The following is a 23,190-nucleotide window of genomic DNA, read 5'->3' as shown; positions in this document are numbered from 1 at the left end:
CAAAACAACGGGTAACTAGGTCCAGAGCACTAACAACACCAAAACAACGGGTAACTAGGTCCAGAGCACTAACAACACCAAAACAACGGGTAACTAGGTCCAGAGCACTAACAACACCAAAACAACGGGTAACTAGGTCCAGAGCACTAACAACACCAAAACAACGGGTAACAAGGTCCAGAGCACTAACAACACCAAAACAACGGGTAACTAGGTCCAGAGCACTAACAACACCAAAACAACGGGTAACTAGGTCCAGAGCACTAACAACACCAAAACAACGGGTAACTAGGTCCAGAGCACTAACAACACCAAAACAACGGGTAACAAGGTCCAGAGCACTAACAACACCAAAACAACGGGTAACTAGGTCCAGAGCACTAACAACACCAAAACAACGGGTAACTAGGTCCAGAGCACTAACAACACCAAAACAACGGGTAACTAGGTCCAGAGCACTAACAACACCAAAACGATACAACGTGAACATCAAAATAATCCTGCACAACAAAGGGGTGGGTTCCATGCGCTAAATAGGGAAGACAATCAAGCACACACCCTAGGAACAGGTGTAACAAATGAGACAAAACTAACCGAAAAGAAAAGGGATCGGTGGCGGCTAGTAGGCCGGTGACGATGACCACCGAGCAGCACCCGAACAGGCGGGGGAGCCAACTTCGGCTGGAGTCGTGACACTACCGCTCTGGGGCATATGGTGTCTGTCACCAGTCTGTTTGCAGTTGTCAGTTGTCAGTTATCGTCATTTATATATGGATGATGAGGGCTTTTTTCAGGAACGTTTCTTGGACTACTTTGATGTGTCAAGTGGAAGAGATGCGCAGTCTGTGTTTGAATTTATGAATTTTGAGATATCTGAGTTTAACTACATAGAGAAGCCTGTAGTCCAACCTACGATGGCGTAGCGGCTATTTGTATTTACAGTTAAGTCCCCTCCTGATCCCTGATTAAGAGGTGATGACCACCGTGAGAGAAAATGTACAAGATAATGTTATAATACTGTTTATGCATCGAATAGCTATGATGAGTACTCTCTCATCTGAGTCTGTGGTGCTGAGTCAGGCCTCTGGAGCTTGAGCTGACAATTGAGTTACAGCCTGACATTCCATAGACAAGATGTGGTGGGTCTAACCGAGATAGAGCGAGCCTGGAGGAGTTGAACAAAACCCCTTCTTGTTCCTAATCATCCTGGAATTTGGATTTAAACAACCACCATATCAACCCAAAGTGGCATGTGATGCTCACCAATCTGCATGGGAGGGTTGGAACCAGCCATGACTATTTGGTAAGGTTAAGCTCTCGGCAACACACGAGTGTGGGGTCGACAGTTTCATTAATGCAATAATTAATCGATATAAAATAAAGATTATTGTTTGAATAATTGTCCAAGTCTCTCAGTATACATGAATTTCCACTACACCACTTCACTCCACTACCATTGTCAACTCTCTCCTGACATAAACTGAAGCCTGTTCACCGGTCATGCTACCTTGTGTTGGTCCTGCCGTATCAGGCCTCTCGCTCTCTCTCTCTCTCTGAGATGTGGACATGAAGCTAGAGGTATTGTAAGGGCCTCAACCCTAGACATAACCCTAATCAATTGATCAATTAATTAATTTGAGAGAGGGGGAGACTGAAGAAGGGGGAGAGAGGAGAGAGAGATGGATGGTGAGACAGGGTGGTGGGGGTGAAAGAAGTGGAAGGGAGAGAGAAGAGAACGAGGGGGAATAAAGAGGAGGTAGAGAGTGAAAGAGAGACTGCCATGAGATAAACAAGAAAAATGTCAACCCTGTAACACATCTTTTCCCATTGATTGCAGTGTATGGAGAAAAACGTCAGCCCAGAGACACTCATCTTTTCCTATTGACTAAAATGTATTGAGAAAATTGGCAACCCTGTAACACATCTTTTCCCATTGACTGCAATGTATTGAGAAAAACCTTTTGCTAAAACGTGCCAGAATTACATTTTCCAATATTCAATTAACCATTTTCCATTTTCTGAATCATGCACACTGATATGAAAATAAAAATGTATTTATCATTTTCACATTCCTATTTATTTCACAAACTGGCATTGATATTATAAATTGACATTATTTTGTCATTTAGAGACTTTATGCATACATCTTCATACTGGTCCCCGTGGGAATCAAACCCACAAACCTGGCATTACAAGCGCCATGCTCTACTAACTGAGGCACACAGAATCACCATGCATAATGGATACATTTAAATGAAATCTAATATTGACACACAACACACAATTTTATCAGTTCAATATACAATTCCTGAAACAAACCTAAAAAATGTAATAAAATAATAATATCAAAAGTTGGAATGTGGTTGTCTCACCTAGCTCTCTTAAAGGAGAAGTTTAACCAAAATCTAGAAACTCAGAAGTGATGCCATACATTGAATCTATACAGAACAAAAAATATAAACACAACGTGTAAAGTGTTCCTACAATCTAAGCTTGATGAACCTCAATCTCACACAAATTATCAATGAACCCACCAGGTACAACACCAAATCTGTAAACAAGGGCACCCTCATAGATATCATCCTAACCAACTTGCCCTCCAAATACACCTCTTCTGTTTTCAACCAAGATCTCAGCGATCACTGCCTCATTGCCGTAATGGGTCTGCGGTCAAACGTCCACCCCTCATCACTGTCAAACGCTCCCTAAAACACTTCAGCGAGCTGGCTTTTCTAATCGACCTGGCCCGGGTATCCTGGAAGGAGATTGACCTCATCCTGTCAGTAGAGGATGCCTGGTTGTTGTTTAAAATTGCCTTCCTCACCATCTTAAATAAGCATGCCCCATTCAAAAAAAATTGAACCAGGAACAGATATAGCCCTTGGTTCTCTCCAGACCTGACTGCCCTTGACCAGCACAAAAACATCCTGTGGCTTTCTGCATTAGCATCGAATAGCCCCCCTGATATGCACCTTTTCAGGGAAGTTAGGAACTAATATACACAGGAAGTTATGAAAGCTAAGGAATTTAGGCCCAGGTCTATGAATTTCACATGACTGGGAATACAGATAAGCATCTGTGATGACCATCATTTGCCTCATGCAGAGCGACACATTTCCTTCGCATAGAGTTGATCAGGCTGTTGATTGTGGCCTGTGGAATGTTGTCCCACTCCTCTTCAATGGCTGTGTGAAGTTGCTGGATATTGGTGGGAACTGGAACACGCTGCTGTACATGTCGATCCAGAGCATCTCAAACAAGCTCAATGGGTGACATGTCTGGTGAGTATGCAGGCCATGGAAGAACTGAGACAATTTCAGCTTCCAGGTATTGTGTACAGATCGTTGTGACATGGGACTGTGCATTATTACGCTGAAACATGAGGTGATGGTGGCTCATGAATGGCACGACAATGGGCCTCAGGATCTCATCATGGTATCTCTGTGCATTCAAATTGCCATCGATAAAATGCAATTGTGTTCATACCTCAACCCCACCGCCACTATGGGGTACAGCGTTATCAGCACACCACTCGCCCTCACGTCGCCATACACTCTGTCTGCCATCTGCCTTGTACAGTTGAAACCCGGGATCCATCTGTGAAGAGCACACTTCTCCAGCATGCCAGTGGCCATCGTAGGTGAGCATTTGATCACTGAACTGCAGTCAGGTCAGACGCCGAACTGCAGTCAGGTCAAGACACTGGTGAGGACGACGAGCACACAGATGAGCTTCCCTGAAACAATTTCTGACAACTTGTGCATAAATTCTTCAATTGTGCAAGCCCATAGGTTCTTCAGCGGTCCGGGTGGCTGGTGTCAGACAATCCTACCGGTGAAGAAGCCGTATGTGCAGGTCCTGGGCCGGCGTGGTTACACGTGGTCTGGGGTTGTGAGTCTGCCAAATTCTCTAAAACAACGTTTGCGGTGGCTTATGGTAGAGAAATTAACATTAAATTCACTGGCAACAGCTCTGGGGTACATTCCTGCTGTCAGCATGCCAATTGCATGCTCTCTCAAAATTTAAAACTTCTGTGGCATTGTGTTGAGTGACAAAACTGCACATTTTAGAGTGGCATTTTATTGTCCCCAGCACAAGGTACACCTGTGTAATGATCATGCTCATTAATAAGCTTCTTGATATGCCACACCTGTTAGGTGGATGGATTATCTTGGCAATGGAGAAATACCCACTAACAGGGATGTAACAAATTCATCCACACCATTTGAGAGAAGTACGTTTTCTGTGCGTATGGACATTTTCATGGATCTTTTATTTCAGCTCATGAAACATGGGACCAAGATTTTACATGTTGCGTTTATATTTTTGTTCAGTTTAGGTATATTTATACTCCTGACACCGTTAATGCTTGTCCTAATATTTCTATATTTCTTAATTCCATTCTTTTACTTTTAGATTTGTATGTATTGTTGTGTATTGTTAAATATTACTGCACTGTTGGAGCTAGTAACACTAGCATTTAGCTACACCTGCAATAACATCTGCTAAATATGTGTATGCGACTAATAAAATTTGATTCAATTTTGGTTGTCACACGGGCTCCAATACAGCGTCGTCTCCCGTGCCTTCGATGTCCTGAAGACCTCTGTTCTCTGTGCCGTGCACAAGGTCACAGAGAAGTTGCATGACATCTGTCATCGCTGCATTTCGTTGCCCAAACGAGGAGTTGGATGCTGTTGGCCAGGGCTTTGCTAGGCTACCACGGAGCCAGGCATTCCTCAAGTGTGTTGGAGCAATTGATGCATGTCATGTGCGCATTAAGGCACCCACAGGCCAAGATACACAGGATTGTGTCAACAGGATGCTGTTTTCCTCCATTCAACTTCAAGCTATCTGTGACAGCAAGGGGAGTTAGATTGACATGTATTTGGGCTATCCTGGATCAGTTCAGAATACACATGTCATTAAGAACAGCCCTGTGTATGCTGAGATAAGGTACCCACCTGCAGGATACTTCATCTTAGACGGTGGAGGCTGTCCCTGCAACAGCCCATCTATAATGACCTCATTCCGGGAGCCGGTGCAAAGTGCGTTCCAGAAACGGTACAACAAGCAGCATTCAAAGGCATCATCGAAAGGACCTTTGGGATGTTGAAAACACATTGGTGGAGCATATTCTTCAAGGCCTTGGAAGTTCAACACGCGTTTGTGCCGAGGGCCATCTGTGCTTGTGCAGTTTTGCACAACATCTGCATGGGGGTGGGGACCTTGAGGAACCAGACCCAGAGATGCAGAGAGAAGTTGTGGACGCCAGACCAGCACCAAGGCAGGGCCCAAATGAAGCAAGCTGGGATGCCCAAAGGAACAACTTGGCAGGACGCAAATCAGTACCTGTCCAAGTTCCTCCCCTTCTGGCTGACCATGACTACAATCAAGCTGTCTAAATCACCCCATTGGTCTCATTCACTTTGAAATGTGATCTTTCCAGTCATTGTTTACATTTAAAGTAGTGGTATCCAGTCTTACCCACAAAGGGTCAGTGTGGTTCCAAGCATTCCTTTCAACCATTCCATCACACACCTGATTCACCTTGTCAAAGTCTCCAGTCAACACTAAGTTGTTGAATCATAGATGTGACTTACTGGTTGGAGGGAAGCTTGTACCCACACTGGCCCTTTGCAGATTAACTGGAAACCGCTGCTTTAAAGTCACTTGTTTGCATAAGTAACCTGTTTTCATCAAGCTGTAGTTGTTGCATTGTCATGGGCATCATTCTGCAAGGTCTATAACAAGTTTAATTTCAGATACTTTTGGGCACTTCTGCAAAACATGAATTCACAGGAGTTATAAAGTAATTAACTATCCTAGTTGTTTAAAACATGTTAAAAATTACACACCGACAAGCAGATATTATATAAAACACTTTAAAGTGTTAAAAATTAATGTGACTGGTCAATTGTGTGAGTCAGGGGGTGGGCCTAAACCCATAGGTGGCCCAAGAGGCAAAACAAATTAAAAACAACCACAGGACCCCGCTCTCAATGTTCAAAATACACCAGAGAGCATAATTTAGCCACAGAGGATCAACAGCTAATAAAAAATATCTGTGGATTAAGTTTTATCACAAGCGCATACAGGTATCTGACAAAATTAAGGAGACACTAACCTAACGTGTCTTAAAAGGGGGCTGGGCCACCAAGAACTGCCAGAATAGCTTCAATGCGCATTGGCATAGATTTCTTACAAGTTGTGCTAAACCATGCAAAGAAAATGTACCCCACACCATAACATATACTTTGTGTCCCTCATTTACTCAAGTGTTTCCTTTATTTTGTCTTATACCGGTTTGCCTACAGTCAGGAAGGCTACAGGTTAGGCAGCATGCACATCCAATGTACAGCTTGTTGCATTGGGACCATAGACATATAATCGATGGAAGGGTTTTGTAACCTCTTACTCTGGTCATTTGATTCTTAAACTCATAGGCACACTAGCAATGGATATCAGTCCTGACTCAAATGGGAACAGCCATTTATGGATTATATTTCTATGGTTGGTTGCAGCTGTTGGTTTGCCTTTTTCAGATTTCAAAATACAATCGCGGGAAAAAGGTAGTTTGGGGAAAAAATTATTATTGCTGAAAAGGCAAGATTAGTCTGTCTGTAGAACCCATTTTTGCTAACAGCAGCACTGTTTTTCAAAGTAGCTCATCCTGAGACGAGCGCATCGGCCATCACCATGAGTAGCCTATGGCTTCATCTTCATCATTAGGAGAGTCAGTGTGCCACTGGACATTTTATTTAGTAGCCTACTGTAGCCTATGACATATGTACTGTATATATATTTCCTCCTAATATTGTACAATACGTGTGTCACTTCATTGGCTTGGGCTATTGTTTGTTTGAATTCAAGACCAGATTGATCTCAGTTTGTCAGTGCTGTGAGTGAGTAGCCACTCATTTTGGTCATTTGTGTGGTATTAAAAAATATTCAGCTAATGTCTTCTGTAATGCATTTTTTTTCAAACCCTGCTAAACAAAATCACAATGTGTGGAAATCCTAAAATCACCTTTTTTATTATTATTGTTTTTTTTATTTCACCTTTATTTATCCAGGTAGGCCAGTTGAGAACACCTTTATTTATCCAGGTAGGCCAGTTGAGAACAAGTTCTCATTTACAACTGCGACCTGGCCAAGATAAAGCAAAGCAGTGCGACACAAACAACACAGAGTTACACAAGAGATAAACAAACGTACAGTCAATAACACAATAGAAAGATTGCAAATGTAGTAAGATTAGGGAGGTAAGGCAATAAATGGTCCATAGGGGTGAAATAATTACAATTTAGCAAATAAACACTGGAGCCTCTCTACTCAACTGTATGCCACATGGCAAACTTTACTATGGTTTTATTATAAAAGGGCTTTTTCTTATACAGTAAATTTATCCCAGATCTAGCTTTTGAAAAGTTAAGGGAGACTTGTCAGAACCAAACAATAGGATGCATGGAGGAAAGTGTGAGTGAGGGTAGAGCGAGACCAACTTTTCAGAGCTTACTTTTCTATACTCAAGGGGAGAGATTGCACTATTCAATACTCAATACTATTGTTTTCAATTTCGTAAAGCAGTTTGTATTTCTTAACCAGGCAAAACTAAATAGTAGGCTGGTATTTACGGGGAAGCAAGATGCACAATGTGTAGCCTATGACCAGAGGAAGAGCAGGAGTGCAGCCTGCCTGTCTGCCCAAACTCATTGCTTGCTTCCTGCAGCTCACCAGCTGATGCAGACTGTGTGTGCAGGTGTGGTGGGTCCTTCCCACTGTTAGAGAACAGAAATCTCGCAGCTCTGCACACCCAGTGCTGCTAATATTCGCCTTATCATAGTAGCCTATCCAGTGCAAATACAAGTCAAGTCCAAGTCACCAATGGATTGAGTCCCAGTCCTGGACTCGACTACTACAACACTAATTAGTACTATCTTAGAGGAAGGGCACAGCTGCGTCTACTAACTCCCATTTTCTTACCAACTATTTTATTGAGATATGTATTTTTCTTTGTTTTTTGTGTATTGTCTGTGTTGTGTTCTGTTTGTTTTGCTCTCCCCAATCGGGAAAAAAATATGAAAAAGAAATGCATTGAAAATTGAGAACAAGTTGCAACTTGTTAATAACCTTCAAGGCATTTACAGTTGTATTTTTTTTAAAAACATTGTACAATTTAAGGATCAACAGATTAATTTACCTTCCTTACCTTTCTAAAATTGTAAGACATGTTACCTTGACAACCTTGACAACAACATAAAAATGTGCATGAAAATAGAATGCGTAAAATGCTGACATGTCGACTAATTGGCTTGAATTTGTATGCATGTATGATTCTATCTTTACATTTCTATGGAATTCTTCAATATCTGTGCCGTTGAGTAAATGACTCTGATTTGTAGATAGGAGTAGATGTTTACTTGAGGAGGAGAAGAGAGGGAGGAGAAAGAGAGAGGTCAGGAAGGAGGGACAACAAGCAACATCTACTGTATGTGTGTTCCTAAGGAATGTGAACATTTCTTTTCCTAGAATGTTCTAAACATGTTCAAAATACCACATAATTAAATAGAGCTCTAATTCAATGTATCTCTGTGTGAGTAAACCACTGGAAAACATTTACATTCATAACAATATGAACTTGATCTAACATAACCACAATTTTCCTTCCCTTCTTCAGCTTTCTACTTCTGTTTAAGAGTCACTGTTAAACACTTGTTTTTCCAACAATGCTTTGCAACACAATGCATCCATGATGCCTACAGTGCAGTCTTATGGCTCCCATAGGGAGTGGATGGACAGAAATGCAGATTGTGTCTGGCATGATGTGCCATATTTAATTGTTGATTGTCACTACTGTACAGACGTCGCCCCCTGAGTGATGGTTACCTGTCGTATGTAACCGACAGATGACATAGCAATGTGTTTCTGAGTGAAGGAAGGCGTCAACACTACATGTTCTACTCTTCTCCCACATCACTTTGGAGATGCATTTATCTGCCCGCTTACTTTGTTCTGATTAGTTTCTTGTTTAGTTTTCAAGGCTGTTATCTTCTCCCTTTGTCATAACAGAGAATAACCTAATCTGCCTTTCAAATTGATGTTGTAGGATGCTTTCTCCACCCAACATTGTTAACTAAGGGGCCTCCTTTCTTATTATAATGTGGAAGATGCCTGTTTGGCAAACTACCCTACATTAGGACTATCGGAATAAACCGTAATATTCTCACTATTTGATAAGTGACTCACTCCTTCCCGCCTCAGAATCTCGGCCTCCGTTGACTCTGTAGATGGTGGAAACATATGGCGACATGTGCTGCTTTTTAACCTTGATCCTCAAAGTGCCAGGAAAATAAAACTCCCTCTGTTTTGTTTTTCTCCCTTCATGCTAAAGTTGCCCGGGCGTCCATTCCTATTTGCATGCGGTGTCACCAGGGCGACGGATAACATTCTGTTGTTGTTGTTGGGGTGGACTGCCGCTTCCTCTCTCCCTCCCTCCTTCCCTCCTTCCCTCCATCCCCCCTTCACCTGCAGCAGCTGTTTTCCCTCTGGTGTCACTGACTTGGCATCACGCTTTCAAGGTTGACAGGCCACAACGCCTCCTCCTTCCCTCCTGCTTTTCCAAACTCTCCAGTGATTTCTTCCCTTCCCCCTTTCTTCAATTACCGTTCAGACTAATCAAACAGCCCAGACATGTTTGCTATTGACTTAGGTGAAGGGAATTGAGGAGTCCTACTTCTGAGGGCAGTTCTCTAACAGTGGAGAATGGAAGTAGTCATTGAAATGATTGATAATGACCTTTATCCCTATGTGTGATTGGCAACATACTGGCCCCATCATTTAATCCACCAGCAGCAAACACACAGACACGATACAGGTTTAATTCCATATTTCAATAAATTCAGGGGAGGAAGGTCGTTAATCATGATAAGGGTATAGCGATGGGGAGGGGGTGGAGAGTAGATAGCCAGACCAGGGGTGTGGTGTGATTTATTGTTCCCGGGGTACAAAGCCTTGTTCCACATGGCCCACCATGAATCTTCAGCACCCACCACCATTCACATACATTAGACCCCCCTATTCCCCTGCCCAAACGTTCTACGCCTATTGCTCCTATTCTACCATAGCAAGTGTATGTTCATCAAAAGGTGTTCACTTATCCTTGACCAACCAGCAGGAGACCGTAAACGGATACACATGTATCATTGGATTTTTCTTTATTGTAAGCAAATGAACAAGGTTTTGTCTATGAATGTTATTGTTAGGCCACAAAACTGTGGGGATAGAGTATGCACAGTAAAACTATTAAGATATAGTTAAAATGATTTGAACAAAACCCTGTAAAAAGTACGTTTTGACGATCGGCCAGGGCTGGCAGAAAGAGTTGTTGAGTGGAAAGTAACAAATTGGCAATAAAGCGAAACTGAGTGAAATATACTCCGTGGAGGCCATGCTTGGTACTGGTTTTATGACTCCATTTTGGATCCCAGAATGATTTTATGGGTCTGTATAAACACAGGCCGGTCCTCAGATGGAGCCACAACCTTCTTGGTTGTATATGAAATGGGTCGGAAGAAAGAGTAACTGAATCTCTTTAAGACTGTGTTCTGCTGTCTCAGTCGATATCGGCCTCATATATTTTTTGCAAAGTGTTTTCAAAAACATGGCAGTTGCAATCATATATATATTTTTTTAAACAATAGTGTGTTTTAACCCTCATACTACCAATATATTTTACATACATGGATTACCAACTGGGGTCATTTTGACTCCAAGATGAAACCAATCACTCACAAACAAACATGGGGAACAGAGGGTTAAATAATAAACAGGTAATTGGGTGAGTGAAACCAGGTGTGTAAGACAAAACAAATGGAAAATGAAAAGTGGATCGGCGGTGGCTAGAAGGCCGGTGACGTCGACCGCCGAACGAACACGGAGAGGGACCGACTTCAGTGGAAGTCGTGACAGTATTAAATAGGTTAAAGTACATTTATTGGTCTACATTAAGTGGTACATATCAATGAATGTATTCACTAAGTAGTTCCATCTGACACACATCATCATCTTATTTCCTCACCTGCAGAGTTACATTTACATTTAAGTCATTTAGCAGACACTCTTATCCAGAGCGACTTACAAATTGGTGCATTCACCTTATGACATCCAGTGGAACAGCCACTTTACAATAGTGCATCTAAATCTTTTAGGGGGGTGAGAAGGATTACTTATCCTATCCTAGGTTATTTAATAATCTGCAATAGTGCCTCTCAAACCAACCTCCACGCCCCCGGCCACTCCTCCTAATGGTCCAACACGACACCAGCATAACAGACCACTGTACAGATTCCTACATTAACTTCACTAGGGTAGGGGGCAGCATTTGGAATTTTGGATGAAAAGCATGCCCAAATGAAACTGTCTGCTACTCAGTCCCAGAATATAGGATATGCATATAATTTGTAGATTGGATTGAAAACACTCTAAAGTTTCCAAAACTGTTAAAATAATGTCTTTGAGTATAACAGAACTGATATGGCAGTCGAAAACCAGAGGAAAGGCTGTTTTTCCATTGAAAGCCTATCCACCATACAAAGACTTAGGACCCAGTTCACGAGATCTGTGCCTTCCTCTACATGTGACCAGTCTTTAGGCATTGTTTCAGGCTTTTACTCTGAAAAAATGAGGGAGATACAGCACTTTCAATCAGTGGCCAGTGGAATTTCCATTCATCAGCCATGCGCCCTGATCGAGAACGCGCCTTTCTTGTTTCTCCTTTCCTATTGACGAAGCTTTTGTCCGGTTGAAATACTATTGATAATTTATGACAAAAACAACCGGAGGATTGATTTTAAACATCGTTTGGCATGTTTCTACTAACTTTTATTGTACTTTTAAAAAATGTTTCGTCCCGGGATTAGTGCACGCGCCTTCCGCATTCGGATTGCTGGACAAAACGCGCAAACAAAAAGGAGGTTTTTGCTCATAAAGAGGGACTTTATCGAACAAAACAAACATTTATTGTCTAACATGGAGACCTGGGAGTGCCACCAGATGAAGATCATCTGGTGATTCATTTTAATGCTATTTCTGACTTTTTGTGGCGAGCTAACATAATCGCAAAGTGTGCTTTCACTATAAAGCGTTTTTGAAATATGACACAGCGGTTGCATTAACCTCTTAAAGCTAGGGGGCAGAATTTTCACTTTTGGATAAATAGCGTGCCCAATTTCAACTTCCTGCTACTCATGCCAAGAATATAAGATATGGATATTATTCGTAGATTTGGATAGAAAACACTCTGAAGTTTCTAAAACTGTTTGAATCATGTCTGTGAGTATAACAGAACTTATGTAGCAGGCAAAACCCAGAGGACTAACTGTTCAGATGTTTTTTCTCCTCCCTCTCTATTCACTATATTGTCTTTGCCATTGGATATTTAATAGGAACCCATTTTCAGTTCCTACCGCTTCCACACAATGTCGTCAGTCTTTGGAATATGGTTGAGGTTCTTCCTTTGTGCTATGAAGAGGTAGGCCAACTGGGAACTGGGGACACTTTTGTGAGTTGCGCAAGACGTGAACAGCAGTGCTGGTTTGTTTTCGTTCCTGTATTGAATACAGATTGCCCCGTCTAAAATTTGATCGATTATTAATGTTTAAAAATACCTAACGTTGTATTACAAAAGTAGTTTGAAATATTTTGGCAAAGTTTATAGGAAACTTTTGAAATATTTTGTAGTGACGTTGCATTTCCCCCAATGGTGGAACAAACTCCCTCACGACGCCAGGACAGCAGAGTCAATCACCACCTTCCGGAGACACCTGAAACCCCACCTCTTTAAGGAATACCTAGGATAGGATAAAGTAATCCTTCTCACCCCCCCCCCTTAAAAGATTTAGATGCACTATTGTAAAGTGGCTGTTCCACTGGATGTCATAAGGTGAATGCACCAATTTGTAAGTCGCTCTGGATAAGAGCGTCTGCTAAATGACTTAAATGTAAATGTAATTTTTGTAAGCTGTCTTTTTCTGGATCAAACGCGCTTTTCAATGGACATTTTCGATATATATGGAGGGAATTAATCGAACAAAAGGACCAATTGTGATGTTCATGGGACATATTGGAGTGCCAACAAAAGAAGCTTGTCAAAGGTAATGCATATTTTATATTTTATTTCAGTGTTTTGTGTAGCCCCTGCTATGCTAGCTCCTTTGTTTACTGCTGGTGCAGATGGGTGCAGGCTATCAGATAATAGCTTCTTATGCTTTCGCCGAAAAGCATATTAAAAATCTAACATGTTGGCTGGATTCACAACGAGTGTGCGATTTAATGAAAGTTTGAATTTTATAGCATTTTATTTGAATCTCGCGCTCTGCATTTCTCTTTGACATTATGGGGTACTGTGTGTAGATGGGTGAGATTTTTGTTGTGGTTGATATAACTAATATTATGGCATGCCAATACTTGGCTCTGGACAGGCCCAGAACATATGTAAAATAGTCCCCTTTTGTTTCTTACATCTCCAGCGCAGGTAGGACATTTCTGCATGCGTTTTATGCAATCATTCAGAGGTATAATATACTGTACTTTATGTAGAATCTTACATTGCAACATTTCATGCCTCAGATTGTGCATGAAAAGCACTAATGACTAGTATCCCATATATTTTCCAATTCCTCATTTGTAATACCTTCCCCTAAGTCTGCTTCCCATTTAACACAAATATTATTACTGTTATCAGGGAAGGGATCCAGGAGCATAAATACAATTTGACAGTGTCAGAGCAAAAACCAAGCCATGTGGTCGAAGGAATTGTTTGTAGAGCTTAGAGACTGTCTCGAGGCACATATCTGGGGAAGAGTACCAAAAAATGTCTGCAGCATTGAAGGTCCCCAAGAACACAGTGGCCTCCATCATTCAAAAACAAGAAGAAGTTTGGAAGAAGTTTGGAACCACCAAGACTCTTCCTATATCTGGCCGTCTGGCCAAACGGAGCATTCGGGGGAGAAGGGCCTTGGTCGGAGAGGAGACCAAAAACCCGACGGTCACTCTGACAGAGTTCCTCTGTGGAAATTGGAGAACCTTCCAGATGGACAACATTCTATGCAGCACTCCACCAATAAGGCCTTTATGGTTGAGTGGCACTCCTCAGTAAAAGGAGACACTCCTCAGTAAAAGGCGCATGACAGGCTGCTTGGAGTTTGCCAAAAGGTACCTAAAGACTCTCAGACCATGAGAGACACAATTTTCTGGTCTGATGAAACCAAGATTGAACACTTTGGCCTAAATGCCAAGCATCACGCCTGGAGGAAACCTGGCACCATCCTTACAGTGAGGTATGGTGGTGGCAAAATCATGTTGTTGGGATGTTTTTTAGGAACTGGGAGACTAGTCAGGATCGAGGCAAAGATGAACAAGAGATCCTTGATGAAAACCTGCTCAGGACCTCAGACTGGGGTGAAAGTTTACTTTCCAACAGGACAATGACCCTAAGCACACAGCCAAGACAAAACAGGAGTGGCTTCAGGACAAGTCTCTGAATGTCCTTGAGTGGCCCAGCCAGAGCCCTGACTTGATCCCGATCAAACATCTCTGGAGAGACCTGAAAATAGCTGTGCACCGATGCTCCCCATCCAACCTGACAGAGCTTGAGAGGATCTGCAGAGAATAATGGGAGAAATTCCCCAAATACAGGTGTGCTAAGCTTGTAGCGTCTGTAATCGCTGCCAATGGTGCTTCAACAAAGTACTGAGTAAAGGGTCTGATTACTTATGTAAATGTGATGTTTCAGTTTTTTGCAAACATTTCTAAAAACCTGTTTTTGCATCGTAGTGATGCGGTATTCTAAAAACAATTGAATCCATTTTAGAATAAGGCTGTAACTTAACAAAATGTGGAAAAAGTTGAGGGGTCTGAATACTTTCCAAATGCGCTGTATATACAATTGCTCTTAAAATAACTATTTTTTTAAAGAATACATACCAATACATTACTATGTCATGCCCTAATCTGTTTCACCTGTCTTTGTGATTGTCTCCACCCCCCTCCAGGTGTCGCCCATCTTCCCCATTATCCCCTTTGTATTTATACCTGTTTTATCTGTTTGTCTGTTGCCAGTTCGTCTTGTTTGTCAAGCCAAACAGCATTTTTGTGTCAGCTCCTGCTTTTCCCCAGTCTCTCTTTTCTTGTGCTCCTGGTTTTTGACCCTTGCCTGTCTTGATCCTGTGCCCACCAGCCTGACCACTCTGCCTGACTCTGAGCCTGCCTGCCGTCCTGTACCTTTGCCCCACCCTCTGGATTACCAACCTGTGCGTGACCTGACCCTGAGCCTGCCTGCCATCCTGTACCTCTGCCCCTGTTGCTGTAATACACATTGCTACTTTCACACGGTCTGCATCTGGGTCTTACCTTGATTCCGGATACAATGGGTATATTTAGAGGTTTCTATATTACAGTTCTACCAAGTATTCATACCACTGAGACATTTTCACTACAAATAAGTATATATGTAAGGTCATTTTGATTTTATACACGGTCATACCACGTTAAAATCAGTTACAACCACAGGTGATTACATGCTTCATTTCTGCAGGTGAACTGTCTATCTTGTCAAAATCACTAGTACAGGTCCCCCTCAACCCTCTGAGGATATGTATAACTTCATATATCTCCAGAGAAACCTGGATTCAAAAACCTTTTTAGATTTGCCCTACATTTTGGAGAATACACACTAATACAGCTCTCTGTGTAGATTCATTGTATCTGAGTTCTATACTGCAGTTATATCAAGTATTTATACCATTGGAATACTTTTTATACAATTTTTATATGCAAAAAACATAAGGTAATTTTGGTCTTGTAGACAGTCATACAATATGTGTTATAAGCAAGTACAATCTTAGGCGAGTACATGGGGAGCTAAATCCCTCAAAATCACTGATACAGGTCCCTGCCCACCTTCTGGTGGTATGGACAACTTGTTATTAAGTCTCTAGAAAAATCTAGATTCAAATAAAGGTCCTTTCAATCAAATTACTATAGGCAAAATTAGGTGTTTTTGGCCTTGAAGGAATTTTTTAAAGGTATTTCGTAAATTTATATAGAAACACTAAACAATGATTTAGTTATTAAGAACAAGTTAATTTACACAATTGAATAAGCCACCTTTTGCCTCTGGGGTCAAACTGACCCCAGTTGGTAGAATGAGGGTTGCATTCCAGAGCATTTTTATACTTTTTAGCCAGTAGTTCTGAAAGTAGCACTATCGAGCCAAAACTGGTCCCTGAAAATGAAAACGTCATCCATTTAGTATGATATATTACATCCTGCAATTAAAAAATATATATATATTATATGTGTAATAAATTTCCTCCTCTTCTTCCGAAGAGGAGAGGCGAAACGGATCAGAGGACCAATATGCGGCGTGGTAATTGTCCATGGTTCTTTTTAATACGTTAAGGTACACATGAACAACTGACTACAAAAAACAAGAAATGTGAAAACTCAAAACAGTCCTATCTGGTGCACAGACAGAGACAGGAACAATCACCCACAAACACACAGTGAAACCCAGGATACCTAAGTATGATTCTCAATCAGAGACAACTAATGACACCTGCCTCTGATTGAGAACCATACTAGGCCGAAACATAGAAATACCCTAATCATAGAAAAACAAACAGACTGCCCACCCAACTCACGCCCTGACCATACTAACTAAATACAAAAACACAGGAAATAAAGGTCCGAACGTGACAATATGTCCCAATTTGTAAGGGCATTTGTACAATATGTTACGACTGTATAAGTGCTTAAGATACCGTTTTATCTCTTTAAACTGGAGTAATCACTTGGAAGCAGTAAGGAGGAGGACTGCTTATGTTTATGTCCATCTCAAACGATGCCTTCACAAACCTGGTCCAATCAGACTTTATCCAATGAATAGGTCCCTACAACTTTTCTCTCTCATCACACCTTATCACCATTCATCCCCAAGCCATCAATCTTCTATAATTGACTCCTGCTGTGGATAACAGGGGGTGTATATTGTTTATGTGTATTCCGCTGGAGACCGCATGATTGTGGCATTAGGATGCTCCAACAGGAGCCATAGACATGGTTGATTTGATGTACGGGGGACTGTTATACCTGAACTGTACATTTCTTATGCTGAGTACCACTGATAAGCTTGACTCGTGAACGTAAGCTTGACGTTGATGTTTTGCTAATGCAATGGCACGCGCATACACACGCATACACACGCAGGCACAACATGCATGCACGCATGCACACACATACAGTACACACACTGAATCTCTCACATGTTCACACGCACACACGCACACACACTGACTGAATGGCTCCACTTTATTCAGCATCCGCTATGAATCCACAGAGCGCCAGGCGTTAATGGAAACTCAGGAGGCGTTGGTGGAGGACACCAAGTGTAATCATGGATATGTAAATTATTGCCCCAGTAGTAGATTATACCTATTCATCTCTGTCTTTGTATTTTGTCTATCCTCTCTCTACAGTACCTCATAAACATGCATGGGTCCCTCTAAAACACATTACACATGTTGGCTTTATAGTACACAGTATAAGAGGCCTTTGATTCTCTTTACTCCACGCACAACGTAACGCATTATAAATCCCAGTACAGGAGTATAAAATATATATTATGAGCATGTTTCTTGGCCCAAAAATGCAGTACTTTGTTGCTGAGCAATAATCTGCAAGACAAACCCAGATAATTAACAAAAAAAACGTGAACAGCTCCCCGGACCACAAAGAGGATGAAGTCTCACTTGGAATAGCAAGGTGAGGTTGTCTTTCTGCTAGAGTGATTCAGCATAATTACTCTCCACTTTGGCTTCCTTTTGGCTTTATTCAGCCAATCACATATGTTTAGTCTTAGGTTCTTCTTATTACTTTACACTACTGTTCAAAAGTTTGGCGTCACTTAGAAATGTTATTGTTTTTTAAAGAAAAGCACATTTTTTCCCCATTAAAATAACATCAAGTTGATCAGAAATACAGTGAACTCATTGATAATGTTATAAATTACTTTTGTAGCTGGAAGCTGCAGATTTTGTTATGGAATACCTACATAGGCGTACAGAGGCCCATTATGAGCAACCATCACTCCTGTATTCCAATGACACATTGTGTTAGCTATCATTTTAAAAGGCTAATTGATCATTAGAAAACCCTTTAGCAATTATGTTAGCACAGCTGAAAACTGTTGTTCTGATTAAAGAATCAATAAAACTGTCCTTCTTTTGAGTAGTTGAGTATCTGGAGTATCAGCATTTGTGGGTTCGATTACAGATTCAAAATGGCCAGAAACAAAGCCCTTTCTTCTGAAACTGTCACACCCTGATCTGTTTCACCTGTCCTTGTGCACCCCCCTCCAGGCGTCGCACCTCTTCCCAACTATCCCCTGTGTATTTATACCTGTGTTCTCTGTCTGTTTGTTGCCAGTTCGTCTTGTTCGTTTAAGCTAACCAGCATTTTTCCTGTCAGCTCCTATCGTTTCCCAGCCTTTCTTTCCTCGTCCTCCTGGTTTTGACCTTTGCCTGTCCTGACCCTCTACCCACCGCCTGACCTCTCTGCCTGACCCTGAGCCTGTCTGCTGTCCTGTACCTTTGCCTTACCCTGGATTTACAACCCTTGCCTGTCTTGACATGTCTTTGCCTGCCCGGTTGCTACAATAAACATTGCTCCTTTGACAGTTTGCATCTGGCTCTTACCTTGATCCCTGATAGAAACTTGTCAGTCTATTCTTGTTGCGAGAAATTGCCAAGAAACGGAAGTTCTGGTACAATGCTGTGTACTACTCCTTTCCGTTTCTTGGCAATTTCTCGCATAGAATAGCCTTCATTTCTCAGAACAAGAATAGACTGACGAGTTTAAGATGAAAGGGCTTTGTTTCTGCCCATTTTGAGCCTGTAAACAAACCCACAAATGTTGATGCTCCAGATACTCAACTAGTCTAAAGAAGGCCAGGTTTATTGATTGTTTAATCAGGACAACAGTTTTCAGCTGTGCTAACAGGGTTTTTCTAATGACCAATTAGCCTTTCAAGATGATAAACTTGGATTAGCTAACACAACGTGCCATTTGAACACAGGAGTGATGGTTGCTTATAATGGGCCTCTGTAGATGTATATATTCCATTACAAATCTGCCTTTTCCAGCTACAATAGTCATTTACAACATTATCAATGTCTACACTGTATTTCAGATGAATTTGATGCTATTTTCATGGACAAATGTTTTGCTTTTCTTTCAAAACAAGGACATTTCTAAGAGACCCCAAACTTTTGAATGGTAGTGCAAGTGAAATATTGTAAGTCACAAATGGCACCAGCAGAGCCCTTTTCTGAGAAAAAAAGTGAGTGTAAATTTACAGAAAGAAAGAGAATAGCAAGAAGAGAATAGCAGTGTCCTATGTATCACCCCGATCTACAGTGCCTTGCAAAAGTATTCATCCCCCATTGGCTTTTTTCCTATTTTGTTGCATTACAACCTGTCATTTAAATGGATTTTTGTTTGGATTTCATGTAATGGACATACACAAAATAGTCCAAATTGGTGAAGAGAAATGAAAAAATTAACAACAGAAAAGTGGTGCGTACATATGTATTCACCCCCTTTGATATGAAGCCCTTAAATGAGATCTGGTGTAACCAATTACCTTCAGAAGTTACATAATTAGTTAAATAAAGTCCACCTGTGTGCAATCTAAGTGTCACATGATCTCAGTATATATACATCTGTTCTGAATTGACCCAGAATCTGCAGCACCACCAAGCAAGCGGCACTGTGAAGACGAAGGAGCTCTCCAAACAGGTCAGGGACAAAGTGGTGGAGAAGTACAGATAAGGGTTGGATTATAAAAAAATATCAGAAACTTTGAAAATTCCAAGGAGCACCATTTAAATCCATTATTTAAAAAATGGAAAGAATATGGCATCACAACAAACCTGCCAAAAGAGGGCTGCCCACCAAAACTCACGAATCAGGCAAGGAGGGCATTAATCAAAGAGTCAACAAAGAGACCAAAGATAACCCTGAAGGAGCTGCAAAGCTCCACAGTGAAGATTAGAGTATCTGTCCATAAAAACACTTTAAGCTGTACACTCCATAGAGCTGGGCTTTATGGAAGAGTGGCCAGAAAAAAATAGCTTAAAGAAAACAATAAGCAAACACGTTTGGTGTTGGCCAAAAGACATGTGGGAGACTCCCCAAACATATGGAAGAAGGTTCTCTGGTCAGATGAGACTAAAATTGAGCTTTTTAGCCATCAAGGGAAACGCTATGTCTGGCGATAACCCAACACCTCTCATCACCTCGAGAACACCATCCCCACAGTGAAGCATGGTGGTGGCAGCATCATGCTGTGTGGATGTTTTTCATCAGCAGGGACTGGGAAACTGGTCAGAATTGAAGGAATGATGGATGGCGCTAAATACAGGAAAATTATTGAGGGAAACTTGTTTCACTCTTCCATAGATTTGAGACTGGGACTGAGGTTCACCTTCCTGCAGGGCAATGACCCTAAGCATACTGCCTAAGCAACACTTGAGTGGTTTAAGGGGAAACATTTGAATGTCTTGGAATGGCCTAGTCAAAGCACAGACCTCAATCCAATTGAGAATCTATGGTATTACTTAAAATAAATCTTCTTAAGTTAGTTTTTAAAGATTGCTGTACACCAGCGAAAACCATCCAACTTGAAGTAGCTAGAGCAGTTTTGCCTTGAAGAATGGGAAAGAATCATTGTGGCTAGATGTGCCAAGCTTATAGAGATATACCCCAAGAGACTTGCAGCTGTAATTGCTGCAAAATGTGGCTCTACAAAGTATTGACTTTGGAGAATAATTATGCACGCTCAAGTTTTCTGTTTTTTTTGTTTGTTTATGCACATTCAAGTTTTCTGTTTTTTTTGTTTGTTTCACAATAAATAATATTTTGCATCTTCAAAGTGGTAGGCATGTTGTGTAAGTCAAATGATACAACCCCCCCCCAAAAATATATTTTAATTCCAGGTTGTAAGGCAAGAAAATAGGAAAAATGCCAAGGGGGGTGAATACTTTCGCAAGCCACTGTATATGCAACCATCTTCATGGCTCTGCCTCTATCCACTAACATTTTAATCCAATTATGAGGAAGCATTTGCTCCCTGCAGTAAAGTTCTGTGGCTATGAGCTTACACCAGCCAGAGGTTTGGAGATCCGCCCAATGTGAGCCAATTTAACAGCCCTTATTACTAATTGGAGGAGAATTTATGGAAGAAGGAAGATCTGAACCCTTTGAAATGTGTGTGAATGTGTGGGGATTCATACTAGGGAAATAGCAGCATGGTCTTCTTTTTCCTCATCCAAACAGTATCTGTTTGAAGGACTTTTTAAACTTTATACTAGTGCTTTGCTGGGCATTTTGTCTTTTGGCCCTGTGTTTCTTAGACCCCTGCTATTAGCACCACGCTACTTTTGTTATGCTAATGCTAATATCCCATTGTTTCTCTCCCATCGCTAGATAGCATGAGCTCATACCCCTAAAGTCTCAGACAAAAACAACAACAGCAACAAAAACACCAGTAAGATGCCTCATTCTATGTTAACAGGTGCCCAAGAAAATCTTGACACTCTCAACACTCCTCAAAAAAACATGCACACCTTTTGATGTGCTACCGAGTTTGATTACCTCACAACTTGGCACTATTTCTTTATTTCTTCCTCTCCTTCCCCTCCAGGTTACCAAGGGAGAGTTTTATGGTGCATTGTGCTTCAAAAGTCAGGGGGAAAACATAAGCCGTGGGGTCCGTTTTTTAATTAGCCCCTGAGATAAACCATCAGACTCTCCTCCGTCTGCCATTTTTCTCCCCAGTAATGCGCTGAGCTGTGCAGGAGATGCTAACGTCTTAATTACGCTGCTCCCAGATAACGATAAAGCATGCCTTGTCCTGCTTAACGGTGCCTGGGAAGAAAGCACTGTCTGAGACACAGTTAGCGGTGCCGGGGCAATGTTGTGGCAAGTAAAAATCACATATCTGTGTGTAAATATCTCAAAGCCTTTCATGTCTTTCTTTCCTATTCCCTTCCCCTGCCGTTCTGTATAATTGGACAGTGTCAACTATACTCAGTCACAATACATAGAATGTCTCACCCTCCATTCCATATTCCCTTTACAAGCCAATAATTGTCCACCAGCCTTGGGTTCCCATTGCAGTGCCCTGTAGCTGACACCAGGCACCAGGCAGCTTGTGAGTTCTGCATGCCTCCCCGTAGTGTGCTACCCAGTGTCAGGCCAATCTCCTCCCTGCAGTGTCCCCAGTGTGGAGCCTCCTGGTGGGGGTAATGGAGGCCTTTAAACAGCCCCCATGACAACTGGCAGCTATAGCTGTCCCCATACAGGGAATTTGCTACATGCTACGACTCAGATATAGTCTCTAATGATGGCACTATCAAAGCCATGCCGGACTGCTGAGATCACGCCCCTATTAGTGGGTCTGCTCACACAGACGGTGATGGTGGCTAGCTGTGGGAGGAGAGGTTGAGGAAGCATGCAGGGAGAAAGGATAGCAGAAGCAGTACATGGAGGAGAGAAAATAAAATACTCCCCTTACTGCTACTGGCTACTGTCGAGAGAACTTAAATGTTCTTAAGTCCTATGAGACCTGATGAAGGGTAAAATAAGGTGTGTGTGCGTGTTTGCATGCTTGCATGAGTGTGTGCCTCAGGTTCCCTCAACCCATGAAGACAACCATGGTATCATCTTTCACTCATGCATATAAAACAAAGGAAAAATGGTCAGACTATTGATGTGGTATCAATGAGCAGAGCCGCACACATACTGTATACATTACCAAGGGTCTTGTTGTAGGACTGTCATTTTCCCAGGAACCCACAAAGGGTGAAACCTTCTATTGGCATCGTCCAGTAAATGTCAAATGCCTTGTTAGAGCATTGAGTATAATTCAATTTAAACTTAATAATATTTTTTTTCTCAGACCTTCATACATTATGTGTCAGTCATCCAGGCATCCAGGCAGGGCCATTACAATAGCGGGGCTACTGTGGGAGAAGAAAGACATGTCGTTGATGTGATGTAATTACAAAAGTGGCACTTTTCAGGAACGTTTCCCACTCACTCTCCCCCTGGCTTTTGGGAAAAGGAAAG

Source organism: Oncorhynchus keta, chromosome 9, assembly GCF_023373465.1.
Source record: "Oncorhynchus keta strain PuntledgeMale-10-30-2019 chromosome 9, Oket_V2, whole genome shotgun sequence".
Taxonomy (NCBI): domain Eukaryota; kingdom Metazoa; phylum Chordata; class Actinopteri; order Salmoniformes; family Salmonidae; genus Oncorhynchus; species Oncorhynchus keta.
Note: the sequence above shows the minus strand (reverse complement) of the source record.